Source organism: Furipterus horrens, unplaced genomic scaffold, assembly GCF_987537825.1.
Source record: "Furipterus horrens unplaced genomic scaffold, mFurHor1.1.pri manual_scaffold_6, whole genome shotgun sequence".
Taxonomy (NCBI): Eukaryota; Metazoa; Chordata; class Mammalia; order Chiroptera; family Furipteridae; genus Furipterus; species Furipterus horrens.
This window is the reverse complement of record NW_028327176.1, coordinates 162,580,390-162,608,044: the sequence shown is the minus strand read 5'-3', so window position 1 is coordinate 162,608,044 and position 27,655 is coordinate 162,580,390. Positions and strand designations below refer to the sequence as shown.

The following is a 27,655-nucleotide window of genomic DNA, read 5'->3' as shown; positions in this document are numbered from 1 at the left end:
GGTGAGTTCAGCTCTATGCATAAATTAATATTAAAAATTATTTTTTAATTAAAAATATTTTACAGTAGCCCCTCTCTATATCGCAGTTCACTTATCAGGGCCTCACTGTATCGTGGGATTTTAAAAAATATTATATTTAATTATTTATCGCGGATTTTTCGCTATATCGTGGGATTTTGCAGTACTGTATACGTATGTTGTTAAAGTTACGTAGGTTTAAGAGTGTAGAATATGTTTAAGAACGTAAGTAGTGTTAATAAAAGTGTGGAAAGGGTTAATAAGGGAGTGGGAACGGTTTATAAGTGTGTGGGAAGGGTTTATAAAGCCTTAAAATATATATAAATACTAAAATAAATGTAAGGTTCCTACTTCGCGGATTTTCACCTATCGCGGGAAGTCTAGAACGTAATACCCACCATAAGTGAGGGAATACTGTATTTGAAAAATTCTTTCGAAGCTGATATTTTATAAACTTCGCACATGAGAAGTTCCCTGTTTCCAAGATGCTCTGTGCTTCACCTGACTAACCCCTTTGACCCATGTTATTGCGGCACCATAGCACCTTTAAAGCAGGACAGGCCTGGCTGGATTTCAGACTAGTATTTTAAAGGTTTGTAGCCATGGGCAAGTTACTGAATTTCTCCAGCTTTCAGTTTCCTTATCTGTAAAAGGGCTGTGACAAAGATTAAATGTTTCCTCAGTTAGTGTCCCATGGAACATAAATTCAGTCCACTGAGATTTCAATGAACCCAAATGTTCAAGGGCTCATGAAAATGATCCCCACTTTCAACAACACCTGTTGAGTTAGATTCAAATTTGCCCCAAACATTAAAATCATGTGAACTAACTCAAGCTAGGTAGTTCTAGTGACTATAAAGTTGGCAACAGGCAGCAACAGTTAAACATTTATTGAACATTAACCACATGCACCACATTTTCTCTTCGGCATTGTTACACAGAGAATAATCTTTACGACTGTATGAGGGTGTCAATATTCTCAATCCTTTTCAAACAAAACATCTGAAGTTTAGAAAGGTTAAAGAACTTATTCAAGGTCAAAGAGCCATGACTTAGAGCGAGAATGGTCTGCTTTGTCTCTAACAAAATCAGAACCACTAGTAATGGCCACTAACGCCAGGCTATATTGCTACACAGAATTTTCACTTCAACTTCCTGGTTCTCCCTGAATCTACCCACCTTTGAAAAGAACAGGTGGCTGAACACCAGCTTTCTGGCCAATTTACTTTAGGGTGTACATTCTAAACTCAATATTCTCCGAGGAAACTTCAATTACTAAGCAAGGCCGATAAAATTCAAATAAAACAATCAGAAAAAAAAGGTGTAATAAAAATCAATGCCCAATAAAATGGGTTATGCACAGAGAAGTACTAACGGAAAGAAAAGAGCCAGGTCACATGGGCCAGTGTTGTCAGGGAAGGTGTCTGAAGTGGGACAACACCCAAAGCAATCATTTGTGGTTATATTTCAATAGTGCTACGCAATCAAAAATCATCTGTACACCAGCAACAGTTTTATCCCTAATGCAAATGTTCTCTCTCACGGCATGCTCAAGAGGACTGCAATTCTATCAGGCTCTGCCTCACATGTCTAAGGTAAAAAAGGAGAGAGAGGCAAGTAGTGCTTTAGTTAGTACAGTCTAAAATGTGGTAAACACACAAACATGGTTCAGGACAAAGTCAAAATGAAAAGTGTCCAAGGGGCTGGAAACTTGCCCAACATGAAATTAAATCAGCATTGTGAAATACTATGACCTCTTCTTGAAAAAATTATGTATATGAGTCTCAACTATAATTTTCCAAGAGATTGGGTTAAGAGACCACATATACGGTTTAAGTACATTTCTATTAAAGGCATATTAAGTTGCTTGATACAAAAGTACTTGCCAAGTCAAAGAAATATAGCCCATGCTAAACTGGACTGTTCTTCTCAATTATGCATTCCTTCCCTGAAAAAGAATTATACAATGGCTATGCCACTTTGTGGCGCTTTGCACGAATACCCAGAGTATATATCTCCACCTACTTGACCATGTGGCTTACATTGACCAACAGACTAAGGATTAATACAGTACCTAATTCAACTAAGAGGTTTGGCAGGTTTCTGAACTTTAGCAGAAGAGTATATTCCAGGTAGCTGCTTCTCCTTCTTCAGCATGAGTTCCAGGATAAAGACATGTGGAGAAGGCCAGAACTCCCACCTCAACTTTGGAGTCCAGCCCAGCCCTGCCCAATCTAGCCAAGAACAGCTGACCACAATCACCCTGCAGATTCATGAATGTGAAATAAATATTTGTGGTTCCAAGCCACTAAAATTTGGAGGCTGTTATATAGCATTATCACAACAAAAAACCCAATATACTGTTAGAAATATCCTGATCTACAAATTGTTTTGTGGATACTTACCCAGAAGATCAAAGCCGCATAGTACATATTACTTTCTATATGAATAAATAAATCTACCAAGACCTGAAATCCCAAGGCCCAGAGACCAAAGCAGCCAATTAACACAAAGAGCCAGAGAGGCTTCCTTTCCTTCCAGCTATCATTTACCCTTAACCAAGGTGCATGGCTATGTAAGTTTAGCTATAAGAAGGCATCATCTGATACCAAGGGTGACTTCTGCAAATCTTAGTACATTAATTATAGACTTGGATATTATCTTTTGTTATGGGCTGAATTGTGTCACACACAAACCCCTAAATGTTGAAGTCATATCCACAATATCCTAGAATGTGACCTCATTTGGGAAGAAGGTCAATGCAAATGTAATTAAGATGAGGTCATACCAGAGTTTGGTGGGTCTCTAATCCAATATGACTGCCGTTCTTGTAAGATGGTGGCTATAAGAAGACTGAGACACACAAGGAGAACACCACGTGAAGACAGAAGCAGGTTTCAGTTATACAGTAACAAACCAAAATATGCCAAAATCACCAGAAGCCAGAAGAAACCAGGAAGGATTCCACTACAGGTTTCAGAGATCGTGGCTTTCCCGACACACTTTAGACTTCTAGCCTCCAGAACTGACAATGAGTTTGTTGTTTTAAGCTACTCAGAGTTCATAGTACTTTGTCAGAGCATCCCTAATAACCTAACTCACTTTTTAAAAAATGTATACACTATTACTGTTCCAAAAGGATACTACATCAAAAACGGTATTACTCTGGTTTCTCTCCAGATGGTAAAAATGTATTATTCAGTACTTTCCCGCCATGTCTACTCTGCCACTTTCCCTTATAAGTTAAAGGAAATGTGGGCATGCAGCTGAGAGCATTGGTAAATATTATTGTGAATATTAGAGCAGAAAGCTCACATAGTGAACGTCTGTACTCAGGAGATGATTCAAACACATCATATGTGAGTAGAGAGACTAAGAGCTGACCTGATTGTTGAGGAAAAAAAAATCTTATACAAGGGCTTTGAAATATTCTGAGAATGTAGCATCACCACATATTATGCCACTGATATCACACTTTCAGTAATTTTTGTCTAACAAACTCATACTGGTAGGTTTCTTGTACACACTCATGCTGTGCTGTACCTTTGTCTAACTGCTCCTCAAACGCATATTTCTTACAGATTGGAAGCTCCCTAAGGGAAGCTTACCATATACAATGATGTAAGACATTCCCCTCCCTTACGAATATACACATGACAACTCCTAGTGTAGGCTAGACATATGATATATGTTTAATATGTTGAGTTTTGATTTGTTAGGGCTAAAGATGTAAAAAAAACTAAGTGACTTTGGTCCTAGATGGTGTGGCTCAGGTCACAGTTCAATTCTTGGTCAGGGCACATACCTAGGTTTTGGGTTCAATCCCCAGTCGGGGCGCATAAGGGATGCAACCAATCAATATTTCTCTCTCACACATCATTGTCTGTCTGTCTCTGTCTCTCCCATACACAAACCTTCCTCTCTTTCTAAAAGCAATGAAAAATATCATTGAGTGAGGTTAAAAAAAAAAAGAAAAAAGAAACTGACTCTGGGTTATAGACCAATAAAGTCTTGCCTTTTATTTAGATTAGTGATCACCATTTTCTAAAGCTATATTCCACATAATAAAAATATCAGTATAAAATACTTTTATTAATTTTTTACTTATAAAAACATGTCTTCTGCACCAATATATGCATTATAAAACACATAACAAAAACATAAGTCATAAAAAGGTAATAAAGACATTCTGACAATTTTTTCCTCATGGGGTGTGTGGATCTCAGTTTAGAAACAGAGCAGGACAGCAGATAGTGAAAACATTTCCTATGATTTGGTCCCTTCCAAGAAATGCAAGACCTATGAGAATCTAACATATTTATGAACTTTAAACACATTCTCTGGCAGATTCATGAAATTGTCTTGCTCAAGCAAGCAATGTTTTAAAGTTGATTACAGAGTTGTACTGGTAATTAGGATGAAGTTTTGTATTGATAAAGTCCCATAGTAAATGCATTTACTAACTATGGTGTTCTCTACAAATGGAACCCTCAAGTTTTTTGACTTTACGAATAAAAAGCTATTATCAAATTTTCAGGCAAATTTCTGTAAGACTGAAAGAACCATCCTGATCTTGAAGGTAAAGGAGAAATAAGGATGAACAAAGGGGAAGATGGAACACAAAACTCATAAATTATCTCTTAAGAATGTTTTCAGCACAACATCCAGTCTTCCAGTGTTTCATGTGCATGTATAAGGTCTGTCGGGAAATGTCCAACCATTGTTAATATAATGAGAAGGGTTTGCGCAACATTGATGTAACCTGGCAGTCAGGATAGTGGCCTGGAATGCACATGGGTAAACAATGACGGCTTCGCTGTATTAGTCTGTGGGGGTGGTAGACGCCATTGAGTGAGCATGTGTACTGTGTGGCCATCGCATTCAAAATGACAGAGCAACTAGAACAACAGATCTGCGTCAAATTTTGTGTTAAGCTTGAACATTCCTCCATGGAAATGATTCAGATGATCCAGAAGGTCGCAGCTATGAGCAACGGGTGATTGGCAGCTTCATCACGACAACACCCCCACTCATGCATCACGTCTCGTGCAGTTTTTTGGTGAAACATCAAGTCGCCCAGGTGACTCAGCCCTCACACAGCCCAGATTTGGTGCCCTGTGACTTCCGGCTTTTACCCAAACTAAAATCACCTTTGAAAGGGAAGAAATTTCAGACCCATCATGAGATTCAGGAAAATACAACAGGGAAGCTAATGGTGATTGGGAGAACTGTGTGAGGTCCCAAGGTGCCTACTTTGAAGGGGACTGAGGAGTCACTGTCCTATGTACAATGTTTCTTCTATCTTCTTCAATAACTGTCTCTATTTTCCATAGTACATGGCTGAATGCTTTTATCCTCAACACTGCTAGAAGGGTGTAATGTAAAACACAACCTCTATCAGCTTACTGTAAGAACTAAGCCATAAAATAAGTCAACACTGAATTTGTGGCACAAGTGTTTAAGTGCCCAGCAATCTGAAATCAGGGGTACTGCATATGTCTTGGGAAGTTTTCATGGAACTGAGTATCTACCCGATGCCAAATATTGGCTTTAAAGAAAGAAATGTACAAGGGAATTTAGGGTAGAGAGGGCAGCCAAAAGCCTGGAGGCAGGAATTCCCTTCCACCCCCCTCCACCCCCCCAGCCCCTTGGTGTAAGGGGCACTGAGGATTCTGACCCTGCTGGAGTGCTGAGTTCGTGCAGGTGCAGTGGGAGACAAAGCTGAGGGCCTGAAATGTGAAGAGGACGGATTCCATAATGACCCAAGCAGCATTCTCTGGCTTAAACTTCCAAAAGAAAGCCACCAACCATAAAATCTCACAAATCATTTAACTTGGTCTACTTATTCTTTAAGAACATGCCTTGGGGCTGATCCATACACAAAGTAAGTGAGCTAAATGCAAGAAAATACCAAGCAGATAGCACATGAGTGAAGATGATGGGGAAGTGAAATATGAGTAGCTTTGAAAGCAGGAAAAGAAAGTAAAATATGTCAAAATGAACACACATTGGGAAATAAGTACAGAATGTGAGAATCCTATAATTGTAATAATTTCTAACAAGTATTATTGTAATACATATGGATAACAAATACAAATGTGAAAAAATAAAAATGATCCCATTATCTCTATGATCCTAGCAATGGAGAAGAAAGCTTTAACATTACGTCAGTTTTCTGTCTTTCTTCTCTGCAGGTGCATTTTAAAATCAAATCACAATCTTCTTGTACATACAGTTTGGGGTACTATCACTTTAAAAAATTATTCTATTATTGGATTTGTCTCAAATGTTTACAATATCACCCTTGATAATAACTAATATCTATACAGTTGCTCACTCTGTGACAGGGTCCCAAATTCTTTAGATATTTACTTATCTAATTCTCAATACATAGTAGGAGGTACTATTATCTTCATTTAATAGCTGAGAAAATCAAGAAGAAATTAACTTGCCTAAGCTCACATAGCCAGTAGATGGTGGAACCCGACTCCAATCCCGGAAACAGGCTCCAGTCCCCACTCTTAACATGGTCTACCATCTGACCTGCCTCCCAGAGACAAAGTGCTCATCTCACTTCTCATCTCCTTAGGATGTACTCTTAGAACAGAGTCACTGGTGCCAAGGGATTCCACCATGAACTAAACTGCTCTCCATCTATGGGATACCAACATACCCTCTCACCATTCGTGGAAAGGAAATGTGACCCAATCTAAACTTTGCCAGCATTGTTATGGACTTTAAAAATCTAATCATAATTTGCATTTCTTTGATGCAGTAAAGTTGAATTTGTTTTCATGTCTTGGGAATTGTAGTTTCTCTTTTGTGACTTTTCTATTCCTGTTATAGATTGAATGTTTGTGCACTGCTGCCCCCTGCCCCACGACTCCCATTCATATTTTGGAAACCTAATGCTCAAAGTGATGCTATTATGTGGGACCTTGGGAGGTGATTAGATCATGAGGACAATCCCTTCATGAATGGGATTACGGCCCTCATAAAAGAGGCCCCCAAAAGATCCCTACCTCCTTCCTCCATGTGAGGACACAACAAGAAGTCAGCAGCCTACAACTCAGAAGAGGGCCTTCACTCACCCATAGCTCAACCATGCTGGCACCTTGATCTTGGACTTAATAGCCTCAAAAACTGTCAGCAATAAATCTCTGCTGCTTATAAGCTACCCAGTTTATAGTTTTTGTTATAGCAGCCCAAATGGACTAAATTTCTTACTAGAATGCTTTTTATAAGAGTTATGTTAAATTGAAACTATTTTAGAAGATGCCATGGTTCAAGATAAACAGAGGGTTGCTAACAAGCTCTTTCAAGGGGACCCTACGGACAGGCAGAACTTTGGGAGGTAACCACCAGGACCTAGGGCTGAGGACTCAGCGGTAAACACCTGGGACTGTAAGGGCTGAGCAGGCGGCCCCAACCGACTAACAGCCTGAAACTGTGCTTTATACTGTACAGCAGGGGCTATCCTTATCCAATTGCTAGAATATTCATTAGAACTACTCAGGGCACCCTCAATTTCTGGTACCAACATGTCTGGTTTGCGTAGGGAGGTCAGAATTACAGGAAGAAGATGAAAGAGCTTGAGGTTTCTCACACCTATGGATTCATCTCACACATATTTCCTATCCTACACAACATACCTGGTTAGTGATCAGGGTCATCCAGCAGTCAGAGGATTCCACATGAACACTGCTGAACCCACACTATGAAATTCTTACTCTGTTAATCCTCTGTTAATCAGTCAACAGCAAATTACCTCATGCCAGGCACTGGGTAATAAAACAGCACCTTGGACACCATCTGGTTACTTGACTTGGAATTAAAAATACCTCATTCACATACTAAGGAGTCACTTCTTAGGAAGGCTCACTCTCTCCAGGTGGTTCATGTCATCTGTCAGGGTCAACATTTCATAGTTTCTATTGCTTAAGAGTAACACTGTCTCCTATTAGATCCCTAAACTTTGGTGGCACCCCATTTGGAGGCTTTCACCCTTTTGTGTACCAACAAGAGGCAAACCCAGGAGGGGAGACAAAAAGACACTCTCCCAGAAGAAGGCCATAATAAATATAGAGTTATTTTTAATGAGTGTCAACACAATGTTTGAGAATTAGTAGTGTAAGGCAGGGATGCTAAAGAAAATAATACAGACATGCTTTCTCCTGAGGATAGAAAAGATGAATGATTAAATAGAAGCTTTGACTTCAGACTTTTTTTTTTTTTTTTGACCAATCTTAGCGTGTTATCCAAAATCACAGTTAAGTTTTAGTAGAAAGATAATTTTACTGTTTATGAGAAATGCCTGTTCCCAGTATGGAAGCCTGTTGGGACACTAAATTACATGTGGAAAGCTCTGTAAGTTTATGGAATCTCAACTAAGAACAGCCCCTGGAGATGACACCAGAACCAAGTGTGGTTTGCTGATGAAAATAGGAGGGCAGAGTGTTCCAAGGAGAGGGAACAGCTTGGAGAAGAAAAATCATATGCTATGCATGTGCAGGAAGTAACAAGCAGCTTTCGTATGATGAAATATTCCTGACTTGAGGTTCATAAACAAAGATGTGTAAGCAAAATTGTGTGTGTGGTGTGCGAGACCATGAATTCTCAAATTTCTTTTAAGAGTCCATGATTTGGCGGCTGTGAGAGTGAGTTAGTAACAACTGTGGGCCAAATTCATAGCAGGAAGGAGTAGGGGACAAGAGATGAATTTCTCAGGGCCCAAGAGACTGAGCTAAGACTTGTGGTGGTCTCTTTCCTGTGTAGTATGAAAATCCTTAATGTTTGAAGAGTGAAATTTAGAAGGAAGACTGGCTGAAATGTGGAAGAAAGTAAAATACAGTCAACTGTCCAAAGCAGCTGAGGCAGCAAACCAGGGACGTGGGAATGGAGAGAAGAGAATTAGGACATAAAAGAAGCAGGCCAGTGGATTGAGCACCGGCCTGGGAACTGGAAGGACAATGGTTCGATTCCCAATCAGGGCACATGCCTGGGTTGCGGGCTAGGTCTTCAATTGGGGGCATGCAAGAACTAACCAACTGAAGTTTCTCTCACACATCAATGTTTCTCTCCCTCCATTCTCCTCTCCCTAAAGATAAATAAAATCTTTTTAAAAATATCAGGCCAAATGTTCATATTTGCTCATATATGCATAAAACGTCGCTGGAGGATTCTCAATTAATTGATAATACTGGTTGGCAGTGGCTAGGAAAATCAGGTAAGTAGGGGGAAAAGATGAGGAGTCCTTTCACTGTATACCCATTTATATCATTTGAATCACATGAAAGTATTACCTATTATACAGATGATTCTTTTAAAAGACATAGAGGTTATTAGAATGATATGCCTCAATGTAAAAAATGTGCCCATATCTCTCTTCAAATCCTCTCCAATATTTCAAGTTGCACTTTTGAATTCCCTTGAGAAAAGCCAATCTCAATCTCTTTCTGTCTCTCCCCACACACCAGCCCCAGGGTAATAACATACCAAAACTTATCAAACTGAACTTGATGTCATATAGATGTAGATAACTATTTACCTGGTTAAATTCAACCAACTTAACAGGTAGTTGTCAAAACACCAGAATGAAGTCTGGACAGTTAGCCAGGGAACTCAATCTTTTAAATTTTATAGTAAATACAGGAGGCTCAAGGAAGAATCTATATCTGATGTATTAAAACAGGATGAATCAAATAAATTACTGAGGTGAAACAGATCAGATGTGAGGTTCAGTTGTGAGTGTTACCCTAGTTTAGGCCAGCCCTTTGGCAAAAAATTATTTTTTTAATCCTATGGAATGAATCATCTGTTCAGCCGAATACAGCATATAAGGTAGGTACTACAGAAATATTGGACTCAAATGGAATGGTTTTACCAATTTCAAATTAGGGAGAAGTGGGCACAAATTGAACAGTTAAAAAATAAGTGCAATTTAGTTTTGTAAAACTATGTAACATTGTTTTCCATTTGGCTATATAAGCTCAAGTCTTCTAAACTTGCAATACTTATTCAAAACATATTTAATGGAACTGATTAAACTTATTAATCAAAAGCATACTGTGTCCAGAGATCAATTTTGCAAATGTTTTCATTTATTTGGTTTTATGTTTTGCCTTATTCCACAAAGGATGTGAGAGTCAGCTTAAAAATAATAAATTCAAAAATGGGAAAATCGAATTAGATGCAAAATCAGAAACAAAAACAAGGTGGAACAGAAGCTCAAGACCAAAGGGAAAGTTAGAATATCAATATTAAGGTCACAGGTTTTTGTAAGTTTATTAAAATTGACTTACAAATTTGACTGTTTCCTTGTTGTGAAATCAGAAAGGGAAATATAATCAATTATATGATTCCAGTTTTGCGTGATGAAAAATAGACACAATAATTGTTCTAAATAATTGGCATTTAGAACTGAATGGAACTTCCTGCATTGTCTTCAAACAGGAACTGTAGAAGGGACCATGATTTTAATAACCACATCTCATAAGTAACATAAAGTAGGTTTCTTACAACTGTCTTTATTAATAGAATCCCTCTGTGTGAGCACAGGGTGGGGGTGGGGGTGCTGCAAAGGATGCAAAACAAGGTAACCAAAGTACATAGCTTCTGAAGATGTGGCTAGACTCCTGGTCTAACCTAGAATTGGAGGGGAAAGGGAGGGTGTCATGGCCTTGTTCAGCCGACCTTGCATAAACATTACTTCTCCCAATCAAACTTCTAATCAAATGTATGAGCAGACAACTCATATTATCGGGTATGAGCAGAAACAAAGGCATTCTATACCACCGTTGAGGGGAGATTAGTACACAACAATTACTCTTCAACCACCAATTCCCCACATTTGAAATTCAAGGCTATAGAAATTTTCTTTTTTATGCTTTTTCTGCAACCGTAACAATTTGGGGTCCAACATATGTGAACTGAGGGAATCCTATTAGATATCAACAACAAAACTGGACTGGAATAAAAAAATTATGCCAGGATAAAAAATAAAAAAACAAGACAGCATTTAGCAAAGAAAGGATATAGGTTTCTGCAGTGAGAGCTCAGGAAAGATACAGAAAAATGAAATACAGTAAATTCAGGTCTTAGAATTGCATTTCAGTGATGCATGTGGAGGCGGGGTACTGGGGGCTCACTAGACAGGACCCAGATAGTGAACCATGCAATCAAAGAGGCATCGTGCATTTAAATGGTGGCTATATACTGAAAAATGCCTCTTCCATTATGAGATTAGGAACAAGCTCTTACTTCACCGATTTCAAGGCACAATTTAAACACTCAACTTCCGCTTGTCAGGTGAATAAATAAGTGTTTATTATCTACAACAAAGTAAAAAATTTACTGAAACCATATTGGAGAGCTTTTTTGAAAAGTTTAAAGTGAGCAAGAAAGAACAATGTAAATTAACTGCTCAATATCCTTAATTGCAAATTTAAGATATGTAAAATGTAATTATCTTTACTTCTTAAAGGAATTTTTGTTTCAAGGAATTACAATGCGTTTTTCATAAGTGCCCTCCCACTGTTGGTTCCCTCAATCTTACTGGCTTTTGTTTAAAAAGTATTATTTCCTCCCCATCTAGGCTGGAGAAGCAATAAGAATAAACAGTAGCTTACCAGTTTTGTGAAAATAAGTCTTCTGGGCAATATGTAGGGAGGATGGTGAAGAGGTATTAAAATGACAAAAAAGAGGGAAAGAAAGCAAATGACTGAACCACACCCAGATAATTTTGTTAAACAAAGTGATCAAAAAGAGGTTAATACTGACTCATAAAACTTACATAACAAAAAAAATTAAAACAAAATCAAAACAGGAAATAACATAGTGCAAAAAATAAATAAAATGGGACGCAGTTATCCTTGATATTTTTTTCAAGAAAACATTAAATTTAAAACCAGAAAGGCACTGGATCTTCCAAACCCCTGATTTCACAACCACCTTGGTTTGTCAAACTTGGAAGCTGATATCCTTATATACTGAGGAAAACCCGTATAGTTAAAAATGTGTATCTATACCATATATTTTGAATAATTTAAAAATCATAGACACTTCTGCATGCTTTATTTTATCTTTCCCTGTAATAAAATACATTAGAATTAGATTATCCACAAGCCAACTTTAAAGTGAGTTAATATGTCACTTATTAACCAAACCACTGTTACCTCTGGAGTAACTTAGAAAATTTCTTTTAAACATGAATTGTACATTTAAAAAACTGTTTGAGAGTTTGAGACAAGTTTAATTGACTGTGAGACTGGAAAATGTGCAAGCTTGGACATGAAATGAACTTGTATTAGAAGTTGAGAATTAACTCATTAGAGAAGGAGCATATGGTCCTAAAAATGTCTGAATTTGACTATTTATACAAATAAGCAATTTTCAAAATCCAGTTAAACTTCAACAGCCACAGGACAAATACATCTGACACTAAATTTTCTTTAGATGAACCTTGAAACAGTTGATCCAACAAATAACTAATACAGTAAACGTGCAATAAGCATCAGATGCAGGGCATTAGGGGATTGAAGAGGAAAGCTGACCTCTTGAAGCTTAGACTGGTTCATTTTCCAAAGCTCTAAACCATAATACCTTAATATAAAATTGGACCTTAAAATGATCCATTTTCCAAAAACTCTAAACCTATTGTTTAAAATAATAATTAAAAGATAACCTGTCAGAATTCATAATCAGTTTCTCGGAAAACAAACAAACCGTAAACCTAGTTGGAAGCGAGGCTGCTCCCAAGGCTGCCTCTGCTGGCCGGCTCAGTGCATGCGACCAGCAGATTCTCAACTCCCGACACCTGTAACAAACTTGCCACTCTTAAAACACATCCCTTCACATAAGCAGGAGGCGCCCAAGTAGGCAGCACGGGAATACCCCAGCCTCGTGTATCTCGGACATAATTTGACTTCTACAAGGGCCTTCTCTAACTGGCCCTAAAATACTGGCTGTAAGGTTTTGAGCCTCCTATTTTACATACCAGTCAACCAGCTCTTAAGTACACAAAAATCCATAGCGACGTCTATATGCCGCTAAAATAGCGCTTTCCATGTGTACACGTTTAGGTTAAAGAGAAAAAACCCATCCGCTCATGCAGCCGAAAATTACGATGACACAGTCCTACCTGAGCTGTTGAAAATCCAACGGTCTTCCACCCCCCCCTCACCCCCCCAGATCAGCCAGACGCCAATTTGTCCTCCCCATCCCCGCCCGCAGCGCGCAGGGGCCCAGGGAGCGGATGGGGAAGGGTCAAGCTCCCTCCGCCACCGGTCGCCCACCCGGGCTCAAGAAGAGGTTGTCAGGTTAACCAAGGGCTGCTGCCAGGGCCATTAAAACACCTCGGAACGCTCCACCGACACAGTCGGGAGGCAAGTTTGCCGGGTCCTGGACCCTGCCCCCTCCCGCTCGCCTCTTCCCAGATGCAGCATCAGCTGCGGGAGGCGGCGAAGGCTGGTGCCCGTCTCACCCACCTACCTATAGGGCGGGGGCACCGGCTCCTCGGGAGACAGGGATCGGACGCTCGCATTTCTGGGAGCGGTGGCCTTTGATGCTAGGCGCGGGGGAGCGCATCCTCTAGGCAGGGGAAGGAGGGGTTGTAGGGGGAACGTCCGCCAAGGAAGAGCTCGGCCAGGAAGGAGGAGCTCAGAGGCGCGCGCCCCGGGGACCGGCTTGAGACGCCGGTGGACGCGGCCACCCCCCGGGACTCCTTGAACCTCTCCCCACGAGTGGCGGCGCCCGGCCAACCTTGCCGCTGCGCCTGCCGTCAGGGCATCCGTCGCCACAGGCTCACGGGCCGGGCTGGGCCGGAGGCGGAGAGCTGCGGGTGGCGCGACGCGGGGTAGACGTCCGCCTCTAGCTCCGCCCGGCTAGTGCCACGCTCTGCGCCTCTCCGCAGCTGCGGGGGCCGGGGAGCTCGGAGGCCAGGCTCGGTGGCTCCGGCCGCAACTGCAGCATCCTCCTCGCCCGTCGACCTCCGAGCTGGGAGCCCGGGCACCACCGCAACCTCCGGTTGCTGCAGCTTCCACGGCCCCCCGCACAGCCCCAACCTTGCCCGGCGGCTCCGCCCCGGAGAGTTGCGCGCGCGGCCTCCGCAGGCCTCGGCCCATTGTGACGCTTCCCGAGAGCGAACTTGTTGCTGCCCCGGTGGCACGGACTCCTGGCGGCAGAGCCTGGGAGGATCTTACCTCTGCCGGGCTGCTGTAGCCACCACTCTACGTGGAAAGTAAGGCTTTGAGAGCAGAGCTGGAGTTAGAGCGTATCCTCACGCTTTAAAACCTTGAGTTCCTTTCCAGCTCTGGAACCAGTAAATACAGCCTTCTGTCCTTTCCCGCGATGCGTTTCGCAGAGGCCCACCATCTCCTCCTCCCCCTCCTGCTGCCGTCCCCGGTACAGCATCCCGGATGCTGCCAAATTGCAATCGTTGAAGCAATAGGGACGTAGAAATTGGGCCCTCCAGGCTGACTCTTGGCAGAGACCCGAGAGAGCTCGGGCTGGGAAGATTTGCATCAGCAGCTGGGAAGTGCCTGGTGAGGTTCCCATCCCTACTTGGATGCTGTTCCCTCTCTGGTCCTATGACCAGCCCTGCAAGATGACTAGGAGGATTTGGGCTCGAGGTTTACCCTTACAAAGAGACTGTTAAAAAAAAAAAAAAAAAAGCAAAACCCTCAAAGCAAAGCCTGCAGCTGGTCTGATAATACTGGTGAGTCAGAGGCCACACACAGGCACACTAGATAGCAGCCTCCTTTGGGTGGCTGCCGCTGCTTAACAGCCTCTCATGGAGATCGGAACAAAGGAATTAACAGTGGTAGCTTTGGGATTTCTGTTGCAAGTGGTCGTGTTATACTATCTTGCAAAATATGACATAATCGCCCAGTTCTTCACTCCGCGTGTATACAATTGGATCTCAGGTTTACTTCCTCATAATGTTAATGTGAAAGATTAGGTGTTGTCCTCTTTCTTTAGGGTATCGTGTTATTTGCAAATTATTTTCAAGGGAAAATTAAGCTCCTAAAATATAGAGCTGATTTCACTAAGTCAAAAGAACATGGTTTGGGATGCCCAGAGAAACTGACCGGCTCTCACGGTTCTTTGATGAGTCCTTTTATGATTTTAAAATCTAAAATCATCTTGCAGTACTGGTCATGGGACCAGAGGGAACAGCACCCAAGTGGGGATGGGAAGCTCACAGGCACTGCCCAGCTGCTGATGCAAATCTTCCCAGCCCGAGCTCTCTCGGGTCTCTGCCAAGAGTCAGCCTGGAGGGCCCTATTGCTATAATGATTACAGTTTGGCAGCATCCGAGATGCTGTACCCGGGAAAGCAGCAGGAGGGGGAGGTGTGGGACCCCTTTGCCAAAGCAACACGGGAAAGGACAAAAGGCTGAATTTACTGTGGCCAGGAGGGTTTTTTTAATTAAAAAAATTTAAAAGCAAGAGAAAAGACATGTTTCATAGCAGTACAAACTGTGATAAAAATCACCAAGACTTTCTGAGATGAGTTCCTATAAGCAAAGTGGTGGTCCAGTGCTGAGCTGGGGAGGAGACTCACTGCTCTGGATTCAGAAAACATGAGCACTTGACTTGGCCACTTCCAGGGACTCCAATGGATCTAGAGCCTCGGTTTATTTTCGAAATTACCTATTATTATTCATGGTATTTTGCCCTCAAAATAACTCGGTTATAGGAATGTGTTTGTAATATGTATGCAGTATATGGTGTACATGTGACAGAATGAAGTCACTAAATGGTATTTTGGCAGTTGTATAACAAAATTTATAAAGTGGCCTGCTAAAATATAATTTAGCAGGAAATGTTCATTGAGTTGCAATTCTAGATTGATTTCATCCTTTCCCCACCAAAAGTCCCCTTTTGTTTTTCTACCTATGGACCCAAATTAAGTAATGATCTTTTTTATTAGCAAAGATATAACAATATGTACAGGAGTGGGCAAAAGTAGGTCTGCAGTTGTTCATGTGGAAAAGACATGCAGGTTATGCTTATAACAATAGCTTTATTCAAGTGTCACAGTGGCACAGTAAACCCACTTTTGTCCACTTCTATATTTTAAAAGAAGTAACCATCAATTATAAAATGTCAGCCTTTCCAAAACATTGCATGTTAGTTAAGGATCCTCTTTACTATCTTCATGAACTCCTTCTAGGGCTCATGCTTTATAATATATTTATTATAACATTTTATTACAGTGAAAATCCCACTAAAGGTTTCTGCTCCTTAGCTTAGAGGGTGGAGGAAGTTCCCCCTTAAAGATTCTTCACTCATTTCTCATTAACTCAACATTTATCGATTTGCCTAAGCTTTGCCTTTGTACAGAAATTGGTAGACGTAAAACCATTTCCTTTCCTTCTATATCTGTGCTGTCAAATATGGTACTCACTAGTCACATGTGGCCATTTAAATTGAATTAAAAATGTTTTTTAACCCAGTAGATACATTTCAAGTGCTCAAGAACCACACATGGCTTGTGACTGTTCTTTTGGACATAACAAAATAGAACATTTCCATTATTGCAGAAAATTCTTCCAGATAGTGCTGCTCTAAACAGAAGGTGAAATTTTATTTTAACCTGATTTATTTTTATTTTTATTATATGGCTACTAGAAATCTTTATTTTTTTTATTTTGTTTTATTTATTATTTTTTTTTTAGTGTTTATTTACCCATCCACAGAGAGGGGAAAGGCAGGAAGAAAGAGAGGGAGAGAAACATCAGTGGGTGGTTCCCTCTCACACGCCCTGACCTGGGGACCTGGCCCTCAACCCAGGCATGTGCCCTGACTGGGAATCGAACCGTCAACCCTTTGGTTCACAGGCAGAAGGTAAAATTCTAATTAGAAGATAAGATATAATACATAAAGGGATTTGGGAAATCTTAGTATACTACAGATCAAACCTCATTAGAATATGTACTTCTTCGTCGGCAGCCGTCCGTCTCGAGAGACGATGGTGTAGCTTCTTAAGAGTCTATCTGCACCGCCGAGAATGGCTGTGCAGTCCGACTCGGGAGTGACACGGTATCTGTCTCCTCCCGTGTTGAATCGACATCTTGCGATGACGCTGGAGTGTCCTCTCCAGCGAAGCTGAAGCTACAGAGCCTGGGCAGGGTGATATGGAGGGTCTGCTGTTGCCCATGCAGCAGACCCCCCCTCTCTTCGCAGCTGAAGGGTCCAAGGGAAAGACGGAGTCAATACAGCTTGGCTTCAGGTGCGCCGCAGGAGTTGCCGGTGTTGACTACAATGTCAAACCGCCTTAGGGACTCCGGCTCCGGATTTTCTGTTGGGGTTTACTCCCTTAGCCTTTCCCCTGAAGAGGTATGCCGCAAGGCAGCGGAGGTTTTTTGGAGTCAGAGTTTTCCTTCTCTGATGTACTTCTTAAGAACATGGTAATCTCTAAGAATTCAGGCTCTGGCTTCTGACTGCCACTTCACTGGGTGCTGACCTTTGGCAATTATTTAACCCCTGTTGCTTTATCTGTAAAAGGGGGATGATAATAGTATCAGATTTACTAGGATTAAATAGGTTAATCCACAAATGATGCTTAGACTAAAGTCTAGAATGTGACCTTCAAGAAAAGTTAACTATTACTCATAACAATATACACTATTATAATAAACTTTTCCTTTTTGAAATTTTATCTCTAGTACCTCTTATTATACCTGCCTAATAGAAGATGCTTGGTAAATGCTGAGTTAAAAAAAAATTATAATGCTACACTGATTTTATGAATATGAGGGCCTCTGTTAAATATGAAAACAGACCTTTCTCTGTTGAAGGGTGGAGACCATTGAAGGCAAGACCCTCATCTCTTTCTAGGATAAATAACCCTGTATGGAGTAGTTATAGAGAAGCAGAGATTCCCTCAGCTCTTAAAGGAAGAAAAGAGGGGTCACTTCACTTGTCCTACTCCTCTCTGTTGCTCTACAGGGTAGGAACTGGACCAGTGGGAGGCATCTAGACCCCTGGGTTGAGGTATTAGGTGTTCTCCCAAGTGACTTCCTGAAGGGCTTGGGTAGGAATTCCACGGCTTCAAGAAACATCACCGAACAATAGCAACTGTTACTGCAAATATGTTCAGTATTCTTCTTACATATCTACCTAAAGATAACTTTGTAATGAAGTATGGTTAGTATGGCTTTTTAAAAACACGTCACTGGTAACCTCACATCAAAGTGGAATTCCAGGAAAATTGGCAAATGCTGCTCTAACACTTTGCCAAAATGAAAGACTTCCTGGATATGTAATGAAATCACAGCCACTGAAGATATTGAAACTTCTTTGGAAGTTTTCTCTGTAAAGGTGTCGAAGAGGAGATTTATGCATTGGGTGATGAGTTTATTCTCCTAGCACCACAAAAGGTCCACTCTTTGGTGGTTAAACCTCTCTTACTCTTTCTAACCCAGAGAGAAACACCTCCTTTCACACACTGGACTTGTGCTGGTTGAGATGCAGGAGTTCCACAGGAGGTAAATGCTGATGGACATCTATGGAGATCTGTGAGTAGCCGCCTTGCAACTACAGAGACAGAATAGATTTCACTATTTAATAGTATTGAAGGCAGTGGCTCGTTTTCACAACTGATGTCATTGATCCAGCACATCATAGTTTTGAGTAGAATGTAAATAGCTCCTTTGGTAGATAGGCCTAGGTTCTGGGATTCTCTTGGCTTGTTATAAAGTCTGAAGAGGAAGTAGAAATCTCCTTACCACTTGAAAGGAGGAGCCTACCAGAATGTATTGAAAAAGAAGCACTGATATATGTAGAAATGAATTGCTGTCTGGGTACCTGTCTGCACACAGAATTTAGGGTTGATTATTTAGATTAAGCCCAATAAATTTGCCCTTTTCTTTTATTCACAATAGATTTTAAAATATCTGTTCTTGGACAGTTTCTGCTGTCCTATTTCTGCTAAAAATAATCTGTTCAATAGCTTGAGAATTCATTAGATATTTTTAATTTTCCGGAAAACTTATTCAAATGAGCTGGTGCTAAGACACATTGGTGGTAAGATATAATTTAAAATTCTGAAACAAATCCCTAAACTCAAAGTGATATTCAGTGGTGGTGGCTGTTTGGATTTATTGGATGAGAGAAATTTACAGTGCCATAAACAGGAAAGGGAGTTTTTCAAAGGAAATAACTATAGGTTTACAAAAAGTTGCAAGAAATGTATAGGAAAATCTTGGGTTTCTCCCTGCCCTCTCTGCCCTGTCTATTCCCTCAACAGTAACACCTTACATCACCATAGTACAATATCAAAATCAGAAAATTGGCACTGTTACAATCTTTCGAGCTTATTTACATTTCACCAACTTTACATATACTCTGTACATGTGTTTCCTATGCAATTTTCTTTTACCACCACCACCACCACGGTAAGATATAGTACTGTTCTGTCACCACAGAGCTCCCACAAGCTACTCTTCTCCAGTCACATGCATCCTCTGCCTAATACATCTAATTACTCTAGTCCCATCTCTATAATTTCAAAAATGCTACGTAAATGGAATCATATAGTATGTAGCCTTTTAGATGGGCTCTTTTTCCCTCTACTCAGCATAATCCCCTTAGAATGTATCTAAATTGTTATATGTATCAATAGTTTGCTCCTTTTTTTGATAAATATTCTGTGGTATAGAGGAACTACTGTTTATTTACCCATTGAGGGACATTTTGATTGTTTCCAGTTTGGGGGGTATTGTAAATAAAGTTTTGGGGTATTATGAATGAACATAAGTTTTCATTTCCCTGGGATAAATGTCCAAGAATATATGATTGCTTGGTCATATGGTTCCAGCATGTTTAGTTTTATAAGAAACTGCCAAATCATTTTCCAGAGTGTGGCTGTACCATTTGACATTCCTATCAACAAAGTATGCATAATGAATGATGATTTTTTAAATCAATAAATAAACTTACTAAATTATAGCCACATGTCTCTTTTACTATCTACTACACTACTGCATTTGCTTGTTTACTTGAACCCCACCAGAATAAACTTCAAGGTCAGGGATCCTGTTTTGTTCACATTGATGTCTTTGGTGCCTAACATAGTGCCTGACATATATTAGATAGTCAATAAATATTCAGTGAGTGAACAATTTAACAAACAGAAGAAGAATAGCTGAGTCAGGTTGAAATCATATTGGAAAATTAAGTTGTCAGTAAATTATAACTACAATTGAATTTGAATTAGATGCCATTATTTTTCTTCTAATATAGAATAACATTTTCAGATCAGATATTGAGATGCTCTATAAGGTAAGCCACTTGTAGGCAAATTAATAAAAACTAATTGCTAAATTATGTCAGGCCAAGGTTATTGTACTACTTTGGTAGCAGGAAAATATTGGAAATAATCTAAATGACCAATGATAAGAAGCTGCTCTAATAAAATATTTATACAATAGAATACAGTTACCAAAAACAATGAGAAAAGTCTTTATGTAAAGAGTGGACATCCTTCAAAAGATATTGATTTTTAAAAAAGGTTAGAGAAGAATATTAGAGTATACCCTTCTTTGTGTAAAAATAAAGGAAACTTAAAAATAAAAATACATATGCATTAAGATATTAATTGTCCCTAAATCAGTCTATAAAGTACAGGGTGTGCCTGGACCATCCTGTGCCAGACAATAAAGGAGTGCTCAGAATTTACAGTGACATGTCGACAAATACAGGAGCCAGCCTGGAGTCTCCTGGACAAATCTGGGATAATTTAAGTATTATGAATAGCAACAGCAAGAGATTATTACTCACTGAATAAAAAAAAAAGAACAGAAAAAGAATATGAGTCCGAACTGATATTTAAAAATTAAATAGATAATAAAAGAGGGAGGAGAGAAAGTTCTTTGCCAGGAGAATGATAAAATTAAAATATCACTGTTTTGTAATCACCCTGTTAATAATTAATTCAGACAAGGATCATCAGTGCATATGAAAATCATTGGGTGAAAGTTTGCTAAAGAACAAAAAGATTCATAGATTCTCAAAAGTATTACCTCTGTGGGTGGTATTCGTTTTTTTAAATATTTGTTAATTACAGGTCTAAATGGTAACTTAGTGAAGAAATATGTCAGAACCCTTAAACAAATGATCACACTTATGTATAAGTTTCTTATTGCTGTTGTGAAAAATTACCACAAACTTACAAACTTAAAACAACATGAATTTATTATTTTACAGTTCGGTAGTCCAGAAATCTGGCACCCATCTCACCAGGCTAAAATTTAGGTGTTGGCAGAGCTGGTTTCTGTCTGGAGACTCTAGGGGATAATCTGTTTCCTTGCACTTCTAGAGACCACTTACAGTCCTAGGCTCCTGGCCCCCTTCCTCCAACCTCAAACACTGCAAAAGCAGGGTGAGTCTTAACTCAGATCACATCACTGGGACTCTGACTCTTCTCCCTCCCTCCTTCACTTATAAGGATATGGTGATGATTCTGGGCCCACCTACATAATGCAGGATAATCTTTCTCAAAATCCCTATTTTAATAGCATCTGTGAGGTTTCTACTGCCATGTGAGATAACATTCTTGTGTTCTGGAGATTAGGACAGGGACATCTCCAGGGACACCATCACTCTGCCTACCACATCTGCATGACAGATAATGCCGGACATAGCGTTATGTGCAGTCTGGTGTAATGCACTGAAAAGAGCACATCACTTAAGGTAATTTTCCTGCCAAAGAAATATTTATCTAAATTGAGGGACTTTCTGAAATAACTGTCTTTCACTATTCAGAAAAGTCAATTTTTTTTAAAAAGAAGAAGTTTGGGGAATTATCCCAGATAAAAGGAAGGAGACTACAGAAACATGACAAATTAATGCAATATATAATCCTTGAGTGGATCCTGAATAAAAAGGATAAAAAGTATTATTAGGAAAAGAGGAAGATTTGATTAACTGTGTAATAAATAATAATAATGTATCAAGTTTAAATTTCTTAAGTATCATACATGTATTGCTTGTTTTTTAGGAAATATATGATAAAGTATTTAGAAGTAAAATATGATATCTGCAACTAACTTCAAATGCTTCAGAAAAGAAGATCTAGTAAGAATAAATACGGCAAATATAACAACTGGTGAATCTAGATCATTATTGTAAAATAGAAATATAATGTAAGCCACATATAGAATTTTAAATACTGTATTCTAGAAGTTACATTTTAAAAAGTAAAAAGAAAATGAAATTAATTTTAGTATTTTAACTTAATATTTAATGATCCTTTAGATAACAAATATTGAGATATTTTACCCCCCCCCCTTTTTTTTTTCAGAACAAGGCCAGTATGCATTCAACACATAGACGTGTACATTTGTACTAGCCACATTTCAATGCACAATAGCCACATGTTTCTGGTGATACTAAATTGGATAGCACAGGTCTAAATGACGAGTATATGTGTGCTTATTGTCCTATTCTTACAATTTTCTGTAGGTTTGAAATGTTTCAAGATAAAAAGGGGAAAAACAGATATTGTATATGCACAAACTATGTCTAGAAGGAAACAGAAGAAGCTGTTAACACGGGTTACCTCTGGGAAGAAAAAACGAGGAGTGATTAGGGGACAGGAGAGCGATGGTGGTTTTTACTGTACCCTTTTGTACCTTTTGTATAATAGTGACTAAAATTAGTAGAACAAATTAAAATTATTCTAAAAGTAATGTCTCCTTTATCTTTTTATTCAAAACTAGATACGCTATAGTGTGTACAGATACTGAATTGTGATGTTGTACATCTGAAAGTTATGTAATGCTATAAACAAATGTTACCTCAGTTACATCAGTTAAAAAAACAAACAGTTACTCCAATGTTAAACTCTTGTAACCCCCAATTTAGGAGTAAGAGCTCCATCTATTGAATTCAATTTCCTAAAACTTCTTTGTAGGATAGAGATGTGTGTCTCATCTAAAATATAATAACATTTAGGAAGTTCTTCTGATTTTCCCACAGTTATTTATTAGTTGGAATAAGTCCTGTTAATCTTCCTGTTTGCATGCATTAAATAATTGTAAATAAATTTTACCAACAATCTAAACTTCATCTCAGAGTTCTGAAAACAAGAAACAGTATGCAAGCATAGGATCACCTAAATTCTATGGTAATGGATGAAGACTAATTTACAGTGGCGCCGGATGTTATGAGCAAAGTCCATTACAAATTTATATCTGTTTTACTTAAGCCTTCTTGCATATTGCAGAGGAGCAGGGTCTCGGGTTACATTTGTTTGACTGTAACCGTTAGCACTTTGAAAGCTGAGTTACATTCTATTGCCTTCTGCTCTATTGCATGAGCGTTTCTGAATTGAGGCTGGGCTGTAAGGTTTCTTGACTCAGTTGGTAATTCCAATCATTTCCTGGCCGTGTCTCATACAAAATGCGGAGAGGTGAAGCAATGGCCCAGATAATAACACTGTTTGGAAAACATGAGAATAATGGAAACAGAGTTTGAGAGTTTATTTAGATATGGTTTCAGATGCCCGGGTTCTTCACCAGGCACCACCCACAGCTGTCTTAGCCTCGTGAGCCTGACTCCTAAATAAGTAATCACGACATTTTATACATATACATACATATATATATATATATATGTATATATATATATCTCAAATATTTCCCTCAACTCAGTAGTTTTTCAAAAATATATGTATATAATATCACTCGTCCATAAGGCCACATGGCCCTTCACCATTATAAGTATATGCTTTGTTATAGAGCATATGCTTTGTGCCAAGGATGTGTGCGATGTTATACCCAGCTCTACAACGTGAAATGCTCTCCGCGGGTGGCAATATATCTTTAGATTTAGCGAAATGCTTAGTGGAACTTAACATCTGCTTTAAAGAGAAACAGATAGAGGTTAGATTTAGAAAAAGCGGCGAGATGATTAAGAAAATGAGGTTCTGGACGGTACTTTAACATTAATCTAGGTATAGATATATGTTACGTAATTGGAATGCAATTTCAGCACCTCTTTTCCAGCATCGGAAGCGATTTGGATTTGGAGGGCCCAGCTCTTCAGTAGCCGCTGCGGAATTCTGTTGTGAGCGCAGAGAATTTTTCCTGGTGTAAGAGCCTGAGACCCAGAACAGGAAGGAAATGGAGTAAGGCTTGAAACAACAATCTTACATTCTATTGGTCAGAATTACAGGCAGGGTTTTTTTTTTTTTCTTCTCTTCTGGTGACAAATAATATTCTAGAGGTGGTTCCGTCAGGTTCCCTGGTGGTCTAGTGGTTAGGATTCGGCGCTCTCACCGCCGCGGCCCGGGTTCGATTCCCGGTCAGGGAAGACACTTTTTAAATCTCATGTTTAATCTGCTCTTCATTGTTGTTGCTGTTTTCATCAATCATAAAAATTCAATTAGTTTTTTAAGTGTTATTTAATATACGGTTTAAAATATGTCATATCTATTTATATGTACGATATACATTCAAATAAACACCAAAAAGGTCCCTGATTTTTAAAGTACTCTAAATTTGTCCTCTCCCCCTCAAAAGTTGAACTGCTTGTAAAACTAAATTTTCTAGCGTTTGAACACAACTTGGATGTATATAAAAGCATTAACTTTTAAAAGTCTTTGTTTAATATTGAGGTTGTTTGACTAACACAAGCAGGAAAATTATTTTAGGAGAGATGATACCTATTTCGCATCATGCTTGGTAGAGTCAAGTTCTGTGTATTCAGATTATGTGCTTTGTAGATTATTTGTTTATATTGGAGCTGTTCTTATGCTCTTTTCATTTATGAATCTAAGATTTTTTTATGGTATATTTTTGGTTAATTATCAAATAGTTGGTTTATTATGTTTACTCTTAATACCTCGTTTCAGTTATCTTATCTATTATGTTTTAAATTTTCTCTAATAGATTCTCACAAATATGGTAGTATTTTTGCATCCAGCGTGTTAATTTCCAGTGGGTAAATTATATAGGCCTCTCAAGAAATAAAGTTAGGTATCTTTAGGAATTTTTACATTCAAGACAAAGTAGGACTCTGGGAGTTACCCCTCCAAAAATATAAAAATGTTGGAGTCAAAGAGAAGAAAGACGGTGCTATATAGATATCAAATATTTTCCCCCAAATCAATACATGGCTTTTATTGCATCTTTAAAATATCACAGGTAAGTCTGAGGAATCTTGTGGCATCTTGTTGTTGCTGTAGCTGGATAACTTAGATCTTACTCATCAGCCTGCTGAACTGGTCATCTCTCAGAAACAGATACCATCCAACATTTTTCTGATATCCTTATTTTTAACATTTGTGGCTTGCTGCAGAGAAGGAAAACTCTGACTCCAAAAAACCTCCGCTGCCTTGCGGCATACCTCTTCAGGGGAAAGGCTAAGGGAGTAAACCCCGACAGAAAATCCGGAGCCGGAGTCCCTAAGGCGGTTTGACGTTGTAGTCAACACCGGCAACTCCTGCGGCGCACCTGAAGCCAAGCTGTATTGACTCCGTCTTTCCCTTGGACCCTTCAGCTGCGAAGAGAGGGGGGGTCTGCTGCATGGGCAACAGCAGACCCTCCATATCACCCTGCCCAGGCTCTGTAGCTTCAGCTTCACTGGAGAGGACACTCCAGCGTCATCACAAGATGTCGATTCAACACGGGAGAAGACAGATACCGTGTCACTCCTGAGTCGGACTGCACAGCCATTCTCGGCAGTGCAGATAGACTCTTAAGAAGCTACACCATCGTCTCTTGAGACGGACGGCTGCCGACCCTGTGGCTTGCTGAATCAGAGCAACTGAATTTCATAAAAGTTCAATGTCATTTCCTCCTAAAATTAACTCATCTTTCTGGGCTTGCAATACTGAACATATCTGACCCCTGCAAATATATATTTTTGCCCCAGAAATGTCTAATTTCAATAAGAGGACCACTCTTCTGAGCAAGGATGTTGATGGGGAAGTGAGTGTTCACAGACCTCATATAGTAAGGGAAGCTCAGTGCCACACCCTTGATCATATTTTGTGCATGACTGCAGATAGTGTAAACAATAGCCAGTTCATTTCTATTTCCCACTTTTTATCAACTTGGGACCTCTTCAATTTATTTCCAAGGAGACTGAGTTCTACATTGATATGATTAAATCCCTTTGCAGGGTGCCTCTCGGCCCTTTACAATAGCTGTGCACCCTTTCAGAGTGATGTTGACATTTTCTGGATGTCAACAGTCTGGTTACCAAGAACGGTCTTCATCCTTGCCATAGGTGCAGCAGAGCCAAATATTTTTTAATCTTGAAATTTCAGAAACATTCTATCCTCTGTCATTTTTTGAGCTGTTGAGTTTTTTTGTCATTTCTTTTTAAATCTAAAATTTCACAATAGCATAGAAATAGACTAAGAGCTTGATTATAATGAAAATAGCTTTATTTTACTTTCCTTTTAGCTGTGCTAAGAGTGGTGTAGGAGAGGAAAATGATGAGTATTAATAGTCCAGAAGGTTGAGGGAAAAAGAGATGTGAATTTAGTGTTTAAAGAACCTCCCATTGAGGAAGACAGAAATATATATATTTTTGTTATTGCCATTAACAAAACAAAACAAAAAAAATAGGGCACCATTTATTGATGACTTGCTATGTGGTAGGCTTTTCAAATAATTACAATATGTGATAAGGGGAGAAGGAAGTGGGTACAAGAATGAAAATTGAACTTGAAAACTGATTCCAAAGCTAAGCTAAAGGCTAGTAGGATCTGGAAAGCCTAAGAAGAGGTGATGGGATATTTCACTGAAGGGGATCCTGGATGCCCAAATCCTGGCATCTGTACCAAGATGGCTAAATCAGGCTGGCTATAGAAGGGGACCTGTGCTGGTGAACACAGCACAGGACAAGATCAGATAGGCTGGTGCAGCTAGATTGTGGAGGACCTTAAGCAAGCTACAAAGGGAATGCAAGAAGCCTTAGTTGCTGATAGGATATAAAGGGTTAAGAATAGAGAAAAATCACTAATGACTCTGTGATTTGTTTTCTTTGTACTTATTAAAACTGGAGTGGCGTAAAAAGTAACTGGGAGCTTGAGATGAGGACACAGGCTGGGGAGAGAAGTTAAGTTCAGCTGGATATCCACAAAGGCAGCACAGCCAAATTGTGACTGGATTTACAGGGTGGAACTTAGGGTTGAACATAAAGATTTTGGAGATGCTAGCTTAGAAGGTTCAGAAGATTTGGACGCTCTCAAAAGAGGACCAAGAAATAAACCCAAGTGAGAATACAATATAGGAGAGTGGGAAGAAGGAGAATAACTAAAAAGGAAATAGCAAAGGATCAGCAAAGAGGTTATAGCCAATGGGGAAATAAAGTACAACTTTGGAAATACAGTCAATAATATTTTAATAACCATGTATGGTGCTAGCTGGGTACTGGAAATACCAGGGGAAATACTTGGTAAAGTGTCTAACTACTATATGATAGACCTGAAACAAATGCAATATAATATTTAATGTAAACAGTATTTTAAGAATAAATTTTTTTAAATTGTGTAGAAAAAGAAAAATTTTGAAAAATGTTGACATGGATTTTGAATTAGATATTTTTTTAGTAACCTTTCATAGATACAGGTAAAGAATATAATTTCACTTTAGTTGTTTATTTTCTGTATGCTGCTTTAG

General features: G+C 39.3%; 1 protein-coding gene, 1 long non-coding RNA gene and 1 other non-coding gene across 5 annotated transcripts in view; 2 read left to right on the top strand and 1 right to left on the bottom strand.

Moving 5' to 3' along the window:
- NCOA7 (nuclear receptor coactivator 7) overlaps positions 1-14,076 on the bottom strand; it is a 129,896-nt gene extending 115,820 nt beyond the window's left edge. For 2 of the 3 annotated variants that reach the window (XM_090279816.1, XM_090279817.1), the window contains exon 1: positions 13,507-14,076. The gene's annotated coding sequence lies outside the window, so the exon portion shown is untranslated. The remainder of the gene's footprint in view (positions 1-13,506) is intronic. The other variant, XM_090279818.1, reaches the window with a different exon arrangement.
- On the top strand, positions 13,751-22,685 carry LOC150007721 (uncharacterized). The gene is made up of 3 exons (XR_016511654.1): positions 13,751-14,254; positions 18,446-18,538; positions 22,485-22,685. It is a non-coding gene; the product is annotated as an uncharacterized LOC150007721 (long non-coding RNA).
- Positions 22,686-24,263: 1,578 nt separating this feature from the next.
- On the top strand, positions 24,264-24,335 carry TRNAE-CUC (transfer RNA glutamic acid (anticodon CUC)). The gene has a single exon. It is a non-coding gene; the product is annotated as a tRNA-Glu (tRNA).
- The last annotated feature ends 3,320 nt before the right edge of the window (positions 24,336-27,655 follow it).